The sequence below is a fragment of the Stigmatopora argus genome, chromosome 24 (assembly GCF_051989625.1).
Source record: "Stigmatopora argus isolate UIUO_Sarg chromosome 24, RoL_Sarg_1.0, whole genome shotgun sequence".
Lineage (NCBI taxonomy): Eukaryota > Metazoa > Chordata > Actinopteri > Syngnathiformes > Syngnathidae > Stigmatopora > Stigmatopora argus.
In genome coordinates, this window is record NC_135410.1 from 4,302,864 (window position 1) to 4,316,999 (window position 14,136).

A 14,136-nucleotide genomic window follows, 5' to 3' on the forward strand; every position below is an offset into this window, starting at 1 on the left:
TGCTCACACTGGTACTCAGTGTGCTCAGGGAGGTTGTCTTTCTGCCCAGACAAACAAAAAATTAGAGGGAACATTGTTCGGGACACTTAAAGCTAGTTGATTGGCTCATGCATTTCCACACGTTGACCACACGCTTTGAGCTGTGCGTCACTAATTGTGAACGTTATTCCGTACTCAACATTGAGTCAACATGTCGAAGAAGAACGAAGCGATGGTGAGACTCCATTTTGGGATCCCAAGTTCATCTCTCGTATCGTATCATCCAATGCTCCTACGGAAGGTTCCCCATATTTCTCTATTTTTTTCCATATAAATCTACAACCGCAAACCCCAAAAACGCAATTTTCTTCTTGATTTTGGATGGGAACTTCGGGGTTGTAGTCCCAGGGGTCATCAAAATTTAATTTTGGGGGTTTAAATCTATTTTTCCCATTTAAAAATAAGTTCTCACGCTAAGCGCCAATATAGTTTTCACCCAATTATTGAAATATATTTTGATCAATTCCTTACAGTGGCGTACCGAGGAATTTTGCACCCGGATCAAGTTCTAGATGGTGTGCACCCTCAATGTCAAAACTCAATTATAAAAGCAGCCAAATGTGATAAATTTCATTGAAACTTAGCGAGTTACACAACGATTTTCTTTTGTAAAATTACAAAATATTAAAAACTGGATTTAGAAATATATTGCAATAATTTTCTATTATTGATTTCTACGGCAAAAAATAAATATAAATTATATAAATATTAAAATATATTTTGCGAGACAAATATTTTTCCGACACAAAAATAATATTTTCCAGGCTCTGGCTAAAGACTAGGAAAAGAAAACATTTGAATACGACGACAAACATAGCTAATGCAATTGTTTTGAATCAGATTACATTGTTTTGAGTATGTCGCGACTAAATGGAGAGAAGAGTATGCCGCTCGTCAGAATCCTCTTGAACGAAGGCGCGTTATGAGTGATTTCTCCTTGCAAGTTGTAACCAGTGTATGTTTAAAGATGTCTTCCATGTTAATTAAATTGTATTAATAATTAATCCATCACAAGAACAGACAGTCTGGGCCCCCACACTGCATGAATTTTGTGGAGTGGAGTGACAAGTGCACTTGTCTTGCGTGCTAACGCCCGAAAAGGCAATACAAGATCAACCCTCCAAATAACTGCAATATTTAAGTGTTGCATTTAATATTGGTATTACACAAAATCCCCAAATTAAAGAAACTTTAAATAAATTAAATATGCATTAGATTAAAGGTGAAACTATATATTGGGCCGGTATACAGTCATATGTCTACTTGTGAAATTAATTGTTTCCAGAACTTTTTTCGTAAGTCTCTCCGTCTCTCCGTCACGCTGTCTCTATGTCTCGCTGTCTCTCTGTGTCTCTCTCTCTCTGTTTCTCCGCCTCTGTCTCTCTGCCTCTGCCTCTCCGTCTCTGTTTCTCCGTCTCTCCGCCTCTGTCTCTCTGCCTCTGTCTCTGTTTCTCCGTCTCTCCCTCTCTCTGTCTCTCTGTCCCTCTGTCTCTCTGTCTCTCCACCTCTGTCTCTCCGCCTCTGTTTCTCTGCCTCTGTCTCTCTGCCTCTGTCTCTCCGTCTCTGTTTCTCTGTCTCTCCGCCTCTGTCTCTCTGCCTCTGTCTCTCTGCCTTTGTCTCTCTGCCTCTGTCTCTCCGTCTCTGTTTCTCTGTCTCTCCCTCTCTCTGTCTCTCTGTCCCTCTGTCTCTCTGTCTATGTTTCTGTCTCTCTCTGTCTCTCTGTCTCACTCTGTCTCTCTGTCTGTGTCTCTGTCTCTTCGTCTCTCCGTCTTTCCGTCTCTCCGTCTTTCTGTCTCTCTTTCTCTGTCTCTGATGTTTTACCACGAAGTCGGAAAGTTTCGTTTCTCCCGATTTTTTATTTGTGCTGTTGCAATGGTGGCTGCTTCCTCCTCGGCTGCCTTCTCATTGAATTCCTCGTGTATTGCAGAGCGTTGCATTTACTCAAGATCTGTTTGTGCATATCGACCAACTAACTAGTCAACGTCCGTATAACTGACCAGACGACCCATCACCTCCCCCCGTTTAAGCAGACAATGGGTTAAAGAAAATGGAGGGTTGTTGTTAGACAGCCAATGAGAGCCCAGTATTGGATTGGATTGGATAACTTTATTCATCCCGTATTCGGGAAATTTCATTGTGACAGTAGCAAGAAAAGGCATAGTTATAAGTTAGACAGTACAGTCGCAAAGGCCGCAGAACAACAAAGGAAAAGCAAAAAGTACAAAGCAAATCAAATTAAATGGGATCATTAAGAATAACCAAGTCAAATCATCAAGACAGAAAAGCAGCAAAAACACAAAACGAGCAAGCGTGGACGGAGCTACCGCCACCGGCTGCCACTTGAACGGCGTCATCCCGGCCGCGGCAGCAAAGACGGACACAGACTCAAAAAGACGTTGCAAAGTTGGACAAAAACTGGAACCACACACAGGAAGTCTTCCACAAGATGGGGAACTTCTGCAGACTGTGACCGAGGTAGAGAATATGCAGAGTCACTCTTCCAAGCTTATCGAATGGTTCCAATAAAAGAAAGAGCCGAAAGAAGCCAGGCTAACAGAACAAGGAAAGTTGTAAAAACATTAAATTAAAAAGGAATGTATTAAGAAATATTAAAATGTAATTTAAAAAAAGATAGAAGGGCTGTAAAACACGAAAAACATGAGTGTACAGAGCTACTACCACTGGCTCCCGCGTGAACGGCGCCATCTTGATTTATGGTGAGCTTCTTAAGCGAGAATCATTGCATCTGCGACAATATTTTCAAAATAAAATAACGGATAAGGAATGGACTTTTGGGGGGGGGTTGTATTGGATATTTTTCTTATCTCGAGGCACTCATTTGCATTTAAAAAGCATTCGTAACCTGGAAATTTCCGCCCGTAGAGGCATTCGTAAGAAGAGGTATGATTGTATATGTAAATGTTTTCATGTTCTCCCCGGGCCTCCATGGGTTTCCTCCGTGTACGTCAGTTTCCTCCCACATTCCAAAAACTTGTATGGTAGGCTGATTGGACACTCTAAATTGCCCCTAGGTATGGGTGTGAGTGTGCATGGTTGTCTGTCTCCTTGTGCCCTGCGATCGGCTGGCCACTGATTCAGGGTGTCCCCCGCCTCTGGCATGGAGTCAGCTGGGATAGGCTCCAGCACCCCCTGTGACCCTAATGAGGATAAAGCAGTTCCGAAAATGAGATGAGATGAGAAGGTGGCAGCTGCATATTTAACAGTTTTGTTCCAGTTCCATTTGTGTTTTTTAAATATCTGACAGTGTTGGGGCGTTTTGGGCTTTCTGTCCAATACGTTCAAAACGTTATTATAAATGGTTTCAATTGGGTTTAGTTTTGTTTTGCAGGCCAATGACCAACTTGTTAGTCATGTTATCATTGTGTCAAAATATGATTTTGTTTACTCAGGCGTTAGATTGTTTCTAATGAATCTAAAATTGGACAAAGTGAATTTAATTTAATTTAGCGTGTTTTATCTTTGTATCTGTCATTTAAAGAACAGTTGAGTCAAGGGTGATTCTTAGGTATTTCAATTTAAATTCTTAAACTAATTTGGAAATAAATTATTTAAAAATCAAACAATTCAGAGGTACTCCACAAACTCATGCAGGGGGTGGAAGGTGTTGTCCATGATGGACATCATCCCTTTGCCAGCATCCTCCTCTCTCCCTTTTCCTCCACAGAGTCCAGAGGACAGTCCAGCTTATTCAGCCTGTTCCTGTCCCTCTCCGTGCTCCCGCATCCCCAACAGACCAGTGCATCAAACACTGTAGATGCCACCATAGTGTCGTAAAAGGACCTCAGCAGTGTCCTGCACACTCCAAAGGACCCTAGTCTTCTCAGTAGGTAGAGGCGGCTCTGGCCCCTCTTGTACAGGGCATCTATGTTTGTGGACCAGTCCAGCTTGTTGTTGAGGTGAACACCAAGGTACTTAAAATTCTCCACGGTTTCAGTGTCTGTACCCTGGATGTTCACCTGAGTGGTCTGTTGGGGCTTCCTCCGGAAATCGTTCACCATTTTCTTTGTCTTACTGGCATTGATGTAGAGGTGGTTTTGCCTACACCAGTCAACAAAGGCTGTGATGACTCTCTTGTACTCCAGGTCGTTCCCGTCCATCACTCGACCAACAATAGGGGTGTCGTCAGAGAACTTGTGGAGGTGACGGGTATTGTGTCTGAATTCCGATGTGTAGAGGGTGAAGAGGAATGGGGAGAGCACCATGCCTTTTGGGGCACCCGTGTTGCAAACTACCACATCAGACATACAGTCCTTAAGTCTCACATATTGTGGTCTGTCAGTGAGGAAGTTGATGATCCATGCAGCCAGGTGGTGCTTAACTCCAGCCTCTTCCAGTTTCCCTCTCAGTACAGTGGTACCTCGTCATACGACCGCTCGTCATACAAAATGCTCGTCTTACGAGGGACATTTCGATCGAATAATCCGCCCGTGATGCGGTGAAAATTTCGTGATGCGACCAAGCCAGGTGGTCATGGCATTTTTTTTGCATATCTTTCGTGTATAACAATATTTACGAGCACCGGATGAATTATTCAGACCAGGAAACGCACAACGCGCATGCGCGGGGAAAAGAGGGCTTTCTGGGTAATGAAGTATACTCATGCACACAACGCCGACAGGCAATGACACTCAGAATAAAACTTTACCCACAATCAATACGTGGGTAAGCTCAGCTGCTGCATTTCCTGTTATTTTTATCTAATACGAGGAGTATTATATTACTTCTCGTCGGCTGCTCATAAGAACATCAGGGGCACTGGCTCGCAACAGCATCCCCGGTAGCAACTCTATCATAGGCGCCGTTCGAGGGGATGCGAACACAGATGCTACAAGCTAAAAGGAGCTGCTAGCCAGCGCCCCCGAAGCTCCCATGAGCAGCGGAGCGATCGCTGATAAAAAGACTGCTGCTCGTTGGCTGCTCATAAGAACATCAGGGGCACTGGCTCGCAACTCCCCGCAATAGCAACCACGGTAGCAACTCTATCATAGGCTCCGTTCGAGGGGATGCGACCACAGATGCTACAAGCTAAAAGGAGCCGCTAGCCAGCGCCCCCGAAGCTCCCATGAGCAGCGGAGCGATCGCTGATAAAAGACTGCTGCTCGTTGGCAAGTGGTCGTGCGTTATCCGATTGTGAGGACATTTGTGTGCATCATTTTCGGAATATTTTGAAGGGAATAGTACGACAGCAAACAGCCCATCGATAGCGAACGTGAGGGTGGAGTGTTTGTTCCGTTTACGAGTGCGTTGTGTGGAAGAAAAAAAACCGAAGCCCCCCGGCCCTTTTGTGCCCCTCTCCCCTCGGCGAAATCCGCCCAATTTTAGTTAGATTAAACACTTTATTTCTATTAAACCACTAGTTATGTGTTACTTTGTTAATAGATGGGGAATTAGAAGAAATAAAACATTTTTCCAATCCAATATCCTGTTTTGGGTGTTTTTTCAGAGGGCTGGAACAAATTATTTTTTTTTCCATTCATTTCAATGGGATACGTCCACTCGAGTTACGAGAACCTCATCATGCGATCTCAGTCTCGGAACGGATTACGCTCGTATGTCGAGGTACCACTGTAGTACTAGCTGACTGGACACTGGACAGGTCAAAAAAACATTATTCTCACCGTGCTTCCCGGGTGTGAAAGTGATCTGTGCATCAGGTAGGTGGTAGCATCGTCCACACCATTGCCTGGACGATAGGCAAACTGCAGAGGGTCCAGCTCTGCATTCACCAAGGGGCTGAGGTGATTCAGGATGATTCTCTCCATTGCCTTGATCAGGTGAGAGGTTAATGCTACCGGTCAGAAGTGGTTGGGCTCCCTGTGTTTCACAGTCTAATCTATAATTACGAGATTCATTTTTAGTATTAACAACTCGAATGCTTCTACTACTCAATTGTTTGCTATGTATGATCCTGCCATTCAGTGTTCTTCTAACAGTTCTCCTTCACATGGCTGTTATGATGCTGTTATTATGGGAGATTATGAAATACTGTCGGTGCTCCATGGTTGATTTGCTTTGAATGTGGACTTCTATTGCTGATGGATCTACACTGGGGTCACAGACCGCTGGAAGAAGAGGAGGAGGAACTGCAAGGAGAAGAACTTCAATTCCTTTAATTGAATGAAAGTCCACTGAGAAAATTCAAATATTGGAGTCAGATAACACGAGGAGGCCATTTATCCAAATAAACCATTGGAGAAGTGACCACTGAGACTTATCTGTGTCTTGTCTGTGTTCTGTCCAAAAATCTTTCAGAACGAATAAAAAAACACTAATAATAGCTAGTCTGTCAATTAACTTGTCTTATCACTCAGGTTTTGGGAATACTGGCAGGATTGTTCAGGCCAGAGTTGAAATATCTCCTTCCTTCCTGGAGAACCAGGGCTAACGAGAAAAAAATCTGAGTCTCAAGATAACAAAATAAATGATCAGTTTGAGTAAAGTCAGAAGGAAGGGTTATAGGCTGGTGAGAATATCCATTTTGAGTACGTAACAACATCTATATTATCTATTATTATCCACTTAATTATGTGACCACTTATTCATATTCTTTTATTCATTCATTTTATACACCGCTTATCCTCACAAGCGTCGTGGAGAGCGCAGGAGCCTATCCCAGCTGACTTCCGACCAGGGGCAGGGGACACCCTGAATTAGTGACCAGCCGGTCGCAGGGCACAAGGAGATGGAGAACCATTCACGTTTACACTCATCCCTAGGGGCAATTTTAGTGTCCAATCAGCCTATCATGAATGTTTTTGGAATGTGGGAGTAAACCGGAGTAGCTGGAGAAAACCCGCACATGCAACCTCCACACTGACCTGGATTTGAATCCAGGACCCCAGAACCGTGAGCCTGACATGCTAACCACTGCTCTGCCGGCCGCCCTTGACTACTTGTTTATTTAGTGATTATTTATGTGTGCACTTAGCTATAAATCTCATTATACTTGTCACAAAAACTCCCTATTCCATGTACTGATATTGTATGACACGTGTTGCTCGTCGAAGCCTTGTTTGTAATAATTCGAGGCTCCAAAACCCGGAATTAAAATCGTATAATGGGTTCCTTTGGGAGGATCACAACCCTATTTCTACATGACTCTGTATCTGCCGTCGTCACTTGAGCAGAAATGACGTTCATCGCACAGTAACAATTCCTTGCAATTGTGTAGCCAATCACAATCGGGTAGTGACCAACAGCAACATTTTATTGGCTGTAGGTAAAGCCTTCGCGGATGTTTGTCATTCAGGGCGGGAAAAGCATTAAAAGACCAGCATCCAGTCTACAACCAAGTCTCTTTTGCTCACTATTTAAATGTGAAATTCGGTTTTCATTAACAGCATCATAACAAAAAGTTAATTCAAAGAGACGGAGGTTGAACGCAGTCGTTACAGGTAAGCCAAATTACGTGTTTTATTTGAGCCTTGTGCGTTTAGGTCCTTTCGCAGAATGTGATTGTAGCTGGCCTAGCTAAATTAATGAACCATCAACCAATCACCTTACAACTATTTTTTTAATCAACATAACTGTGGTCTCATGCGGAATGAGGCCGGCACAATGATTCGAATAATTTGAATTCCCAGCTTTAAAACTCAAAACAGGTTGTGTGTCTGGGTCAGTCCCTGTGAACGCAAACAGCCGCCAATTTTCCCCTGTCGGTTGCGGGCTGTTCATTGCCTGCGCACGTACTGCGACACAGGAAGGGTTGCACAATTACCTCGTTTTAATTAAATTACCGTCTGCGATTAGGAACTGTCTTTTTCAATTAATAAACTTTTGTGTAAACTTTACGTGGTGATATTTCGCAGTTAATGAAACTCTTTAGCGTTTATGGAAACGATGATGAGCTATCCTTCTAACTACCAGGACAAAAAATGTTGCCCAAACACATTTATTTTGAAATTCCCCAATCCATGTGAAATAATTGTAATAATGCAAAGAAATTGGTATCATTAGAAAGCTCTGAATTTCCTCTATAGAGCTTAAAAGGAGTTCATGCGATTGGATGCACTGGGTGGGAGATATTTAGGTTTACATATGTCCTCCACAGAGGACAAAATTGAACTACTGGTACTCAGTAGGATATAGCACTTCCAATACACTCTTACTCTATGATTAGTAAAGGTCGACCGATATATCGGGCGGCCGATACATGGATATTTTTTTTCCAACATACCGATAAACAAACAAAAGAAAAAGCCGATTTTTAGTAATTTTGGTCAGGCATCTATACAGGCAACTGCAGAAGCATTGACTGGCGGAATGAGATGGAGTCTGCCTCACAACGAGCCACTTGGTTTGAAACGGTAAGATTTTTTTTATTTTAGCAAAAAAATAACTTTAATGTTGATTTAATTTCTTAAGGTTGTGTTCATATTTTTGTTCTGAAAGATTTGGTGAGAAAGTGACAAAATATAGATAGGCAAGACATTATTGAAGCTTCCCTGGTAAATTCTCTTTATTAGCAAGGGAAAAGACAGAGTCTCGTCCTCTGACTCCAGTTAAAAAACCCTCGAAGTCGGTGTTAATTTGAATATTATTGGGTGGGTTTCAGTTACAAAGGAACGTGGCTAGTTTGAAATCAAATACTATTGGGTTTAAACTTAGACATCTCTTGAGGTAAATATCTCAAGATATGACACTTCTCTTTGAACTATAAGAGCAGGATATTTGAACACGAGTCAGGAAAAGTTTTACAATGTTTTGTTTCTCTTTGAACAGCTTTTAAAATTGCCAGAACACAGCTCAATTGTTTATACTGCAAACACCAGAGCCACATACTGTGTTCACACATTACTGTGAAGAATGCTACACAAACAGATAGACAGGCAGGCACTTTGATCATGGTAATTTCAGGGTGAGCAAATTCGAATATGGCTCAAATCTTTAATGTAATTTTAATAACAAAAATTCATAACAGACCCCCTGTTTACACAGAGGAAACTGAAACAAAACTAGCAAACAAGTAAAAATTAACATGCATCAAAGCCTTCAGTATGGTTAAAAAAACTTGTGCAATTTTGACTTACACATGGATGAATAAAACATACTACTGCACTACTTCATTTTGGTAACAAAAAAACTAGAAAGAAAATCTAAAAATGAAATCCTCTTCGACTAGATAGTCCGCATCTGAAGCTCTTGTTCTCGTAGTTCTTCCTCCTCTTCTTCCAGCTGTCTGCGATCACAGTCTAGGTCCATCAGCAATAAAAGTCCACTTTCAAAGCAAATTAACCATCGGTCACAGACATTATTTCATAATCTTCCATAATGACAGCATCAAAATGGCCATGTGAAAGAGAGTCGGTAGAAGAACACTGAATGGGAGAATCATACACAAGTGATTGAGTAGCAGAAACATTTGAGTTATTAATACTAAAAATAAATCTCCTAATCATAGCTTTCACACATGCAATAATGCAGCAATTAAGAAGTAAAAACAAGAAGAATAAAAAGTACCGTATTTTCACACCTATGGGGCGCACTTAAAAGTCTAAATTTTTCTCTAAAATGGTCTAAGGACCAAATCAGTCGGTTCGCCTCTTCTGTGCACGAAATTAAAATTTTGTATGGCCCTGACCGCTTGAGTGACTGGTTTTATTTCTGCCGGCACGCGACTTATTGCGATCAACCCAGCGGACGTTCACCCTAAAAATAGCCTCCCCACACATTCCAAGCATTACGGTAAATCCATTCAAAACATCCCAGTGCTTTTAACCCTCAAAAACAATCAATACTCAAAGAAACAGCATATTAGAGCTATACAGAGGAAATGTGTGACGTGAATGACAACACAATGCGGGTGTGAACGCTTGGAAAATGGACTGAAGCCATGGATCAAACACAATTTAACAGCATTGCTAACAGATAGCCAACATATTAGTTCGGGCAGGCAGTGTCGCACGACTTACGTGACGATTTGGAATGAATTGTCGATGCCAATATAACAGCGAGGATAATCATTGGCTTGGGAGTGATGCATGTCGCGAGTTACAATGAATTGTGGATGCCTGAGCTAATGTGTCCTGATGGCTGTGGGAAAGAAGCTGTCCTTAAGCCTCTTTGTCCGTGCTCTGTGAGACCGGTAGCGCCTGCCAGAGGGAAGCAGCTGGAACAGGTTGTGACCAGGGTGGTCCGGGTCCCCAACGATGTTCCCGGCTCTGCTGAGGTAATGAGGGCTGGCAATATCTTCCAGTGAGGGCAGAAAGCAGCCGACGATCCTCTGAGCAGTGTTAATCACTCTCTGCATGGCCTTTTTGTCTGCTGCCGTGCTTCCAGCGTACCACACTGTGATGCCGTATGCCAGGATGCTCTCCACAGTGGCTTTAGAGAAAGTTACCAGAAGCTTAGTGTCCAAGTTGTTCCTCCTGAGTACCCTCAGGAAATGGAGTCGTTTCTGGGCCTTCTTCACTACTGCCGTGGTGTTTGTGGACCAGGAGAGCTTGTCCGTGACGTGGACCCCAGGAATTTAAAGGACTGGACCCTGTCTACACGAACTCCGTTTATGAGGAGTCGGGCCAGATCTGTGCTCTGTTTGCGGAAGTCCAGGATTATTTCTTTAGTTCTTGTGTTGTTCAGTGTGAGGTTGTTCATCAAGCACCACGAAGACAGTTTGTTGACCTCGTCTCTATAGGCCGCCTCATCCCCTTCTGAGATGAGTCCGACCACAGTGGTGTCATCAGCAAATTTGATGATGTAGTTAGACTGGGGTTGGTGTACATTCATAAGTGTACAGGGAGTACAGAAGAGGACTCAGTACACAGCCATGAGGGGAGCCAGTGCTCAGTGTAATGGAGGAAGAAAGGTGGGAACAGCGGATAGCATAACATACGCTAGTGGATAGCATAACATACGCTAGCGGCTAGCATAACATACGCTAGCCTATGTCGTGCTAGCGCCTTTTCAAACGAAGCGTCATATGTATTGACAAAAAAACAGAAAATATACCCACAAATGAGACTGCACCCTATCACACGGTGCGTTTTATAGGTGTGAAAATACAGTATTAAAAGCCATTAAAGAATATCACATTTTTCCATTTTGCAAGATTGTCAAAAGCAATGCTAATTTTGTATAAATGGGTAATCAATAGTGCCTATGATAGAATTCAAAAGTATAGGACATTTACATTTGAATAGATGATATTTTAAAGCACAATATCAATACAGTCGTACCTCTACTTACGAAATTAATTGGTCCCTGAACTTTTTTTTCGTAACTTGAAAAGTGGAGGTGTACTTTACAGACGCTCCCCTACTTACGAACGAGTTAGGTTCCGAGCGATTGTTCATAAATTGAATTTGTTTGTAAGTTGATTCAGTGCTATATTTTGTATTATAATTTATGTTTAAGGCCTATATAAGTATATTGAAGGTTTATATAAGTGCATGTGTATGTTTAAGGCTTGTATAAGTAACACACATTGGTTTGTACTAAAAAAACATTTAATAAAATGGAGAGAATATGTACAGTACTGGATAGAGAGAGAGAGATTTATGTATTAGAAACTGGCCGAAAGAAGCAATCTAATGACGATTGCACAGTTTTCTTCTTTTTTTCATCATACATGATGCGGTAGCACTGTATGGCATCATTCATTTGATTTGCAAACTTTGTGCAACGTTCAATATTTGGGTCCTGCTGCTCGATCTTTCTGTTTATAAATGGTACTGACGGTCGAACGATTCAAGTTGTATGCCCGTGCAACGCTCACCACTCACGCGCATCAAGCTTCGTTATTATTGCCACTCGTTTCAAATGAAATGGCTTGCCTCTTCCTTGCACCTCCCTCACTAGAAGCCTTTCGCTTTTCCCCAACCATATTGAATAATGGCTGCACGAGATATTCCATGATAAAAATGAAAAAGGCTCTTTGCGTACTGGAGATACGTCACGCACTTGCGCAACTTACGCACTGCAACAAACTGGGCAGAGGAAGGTGGATGCTGGGTGAGCTGAGCACTCACAGCGCCAGGCGTCGGTATTGGCGGCGGAAAGAAGCACTACGCGCAATACAAAATCGAACTTACGAACATTTTTCGACGTAAACGCAATTTGCAGGACATGTTTGTATGTACCATTGTTCCTAAGTCGAATGTTCGTAAGTAGGGGAGCGTCTGTATATGTAAATTGTCTAATTCGTTCTACGGTCCTCACACAACTACCAACTAAACCCTTTGAAATTGGTCAAAGTCTCCCCATTTTTTTAGGAAAGATGTAAGGAAACACAAAAATGAGATAAAATTGTAAGGAAATGATTTATTAATGTCTTAAAATAAATAAAGCATATGAAAATGTGCCCCGCTGAAATAGTTCTTTCCGCGGTTGTTATACTGGGAGACATAATACCCATGTTTGTCTGCCAGATGGCGGCAAGAGCCCGTTCCACCTTTTAGTACATTTTAGACTTTTACATGTGCCGTGTGTGTGTGTGTGTGTGTGTAAATATGTGCCTTGTTGCAGTTGTACGGTTTTTAATCATCGCTTAATAAGGGGAATTGCAATCATTAATAAGGGGAGCATTTTGCCAAGGTGGACAGGTATTAAGAGAGTATCTTGAAACATGGATAGTGGTTGTAGTGAGGCAGCCAATTGAATTGAATTGAAGGCTTTTATTTTCATTATATGAGATAATAATGAGAGCAATGACATGTGTCCTTTAGAGGGTAGCGAATTAATGCATCCGTGACAATATTTTGAAAATAAAATAATGCATAAGGAAATGCATTTACTTTTGGGGGTGGGATTTCGGAACTTGGATCTTTTTCGCATCTCGAGTCACTCATTCGCATATAAAAATAATCCTAACCTGATAATTTTGTACCTAGAGGCATTCATAAGCAGAGGTACCGTATTTACTCGCATTAAGCCGCTTTTGTCGGAGAAAAAAATGATGACTGAATAGTGGGTACAGCTTATATGCTTATAAAACACGATATGCAAAAAAAACTGCAAGTTAGTGATACGATGACGTCACGACAAAATGCTTCATGCCGTCATGACGCAAACGAATGAGGCTGATTCGGTCATTTAATTCAAAACAGAAAAGATAAACATGAAACGCTAAACAAAATGTATTTTGACGTCTATGAATGAAATTCAAGAAAAAAACCTTGCATATCTGAAAAAACTCACGCTCCCGTCACTGCTCGCTCGGGGCAGCCATCTTACCTAGGGCGCTGCAGTCTAAACCTAGTTAAACGTGCTCTGATTGGCCACATGCGAATAGCCTTGATTTTTAAATAAAACAAAATTCCACTTTGATTTTTTGTTGTTGTATTTCTTGTTCGAAAGTGACAACTATTGGAGTAATATGAACCATTGAAAGAATTGAGATATTTTGACATTAGAAGCAATATGGCTCCCACAACATCTTAAACTTCTGGTAAGAAAAAAATAATTTCTGTAATTAGAAAGCATCAGGCTCTCATCAAGATAGACTAATTTCTTTTTTTAAAATTGGATAATTTGATATTTTGAATTTACAAAGACATGCATATTAACTTATGATATTGACCCTGATAATGTGCTTTCTATTCATACAGTATCTCGGTAATACCACTTGTGACGATTTTCCCTTCAAAGTAACACATTTGTACTCCCTATTAAAACTCGCAAAAGCCACTCCCCTGTCCTCCGCTTGCTACTAGGACTCAGCACTGAAGTAAAAAAATGTTTTTTGTTTATCGCGGCCATGCCTGGTCTACGTTAATCACGAGATCCGAGGGATTACTGTATTTATTTTTTAAATAAATAATAACAATTTGCTTTTGTGTTTTACAGGACCATAACCAAGGCAGCCTATCCCAAGAAACCAAGGTGCATTATATGTGGAGCAGATGAAAGATTGTGATTTTAAACTTTTTTACCCCAACATTTGAAAATTATTTGTATTCTGTGAAAATTGTTTTTTTGGATACTTGAACCAGTTCTTTGAACTAAAAGCACTTTTCAGTTTACAGTTTGAATTATTTAATTTAATGTTTTGTTGGTGTTTTTGAATCTGATTCAGTCGTACTTGATTACAAGATGTTTGAAATAAAACATTTCACTGATCATTTTTCAGATTATTGTTTT

The 14,136-nt window shown here is 41.4% G+C and overlaps 1 protein-coding gene across 6 annotated transcripts in view; it reads left to right on the forward strand.

The window, feature by feature from the left end:
- The first annotated feature begins 6,719 nt into the window (after nucleotides 1-6,719).
- The window catches only part of rfc4 (replication factor C (activator 1) 4), a 79,842-nt gene continuing 72,425 nt past the window's right edge, over nucleotides 6,720-14,136 (forward strand). For 2 of the 6 annotated variants that reach the window (XM_077594758.1, XM_077594762.1), the window contains exon 1: nucleotides 6,720-7,454. The gene's annotated coding sequence lies outside the window, so the exon portion shown is untranslated. Of the gene's footprint in view, nucleotides 7,455-8,283; nucleotides 8,367-13,842; nucleotides 13,879-14,136 lie in introns of all 6 variants that reach the window. The other 4 variants (XM_077594759.1, XM_077594760.1, XM_077594761.1 and 1 more) reach the window with 4 other exon arrangements.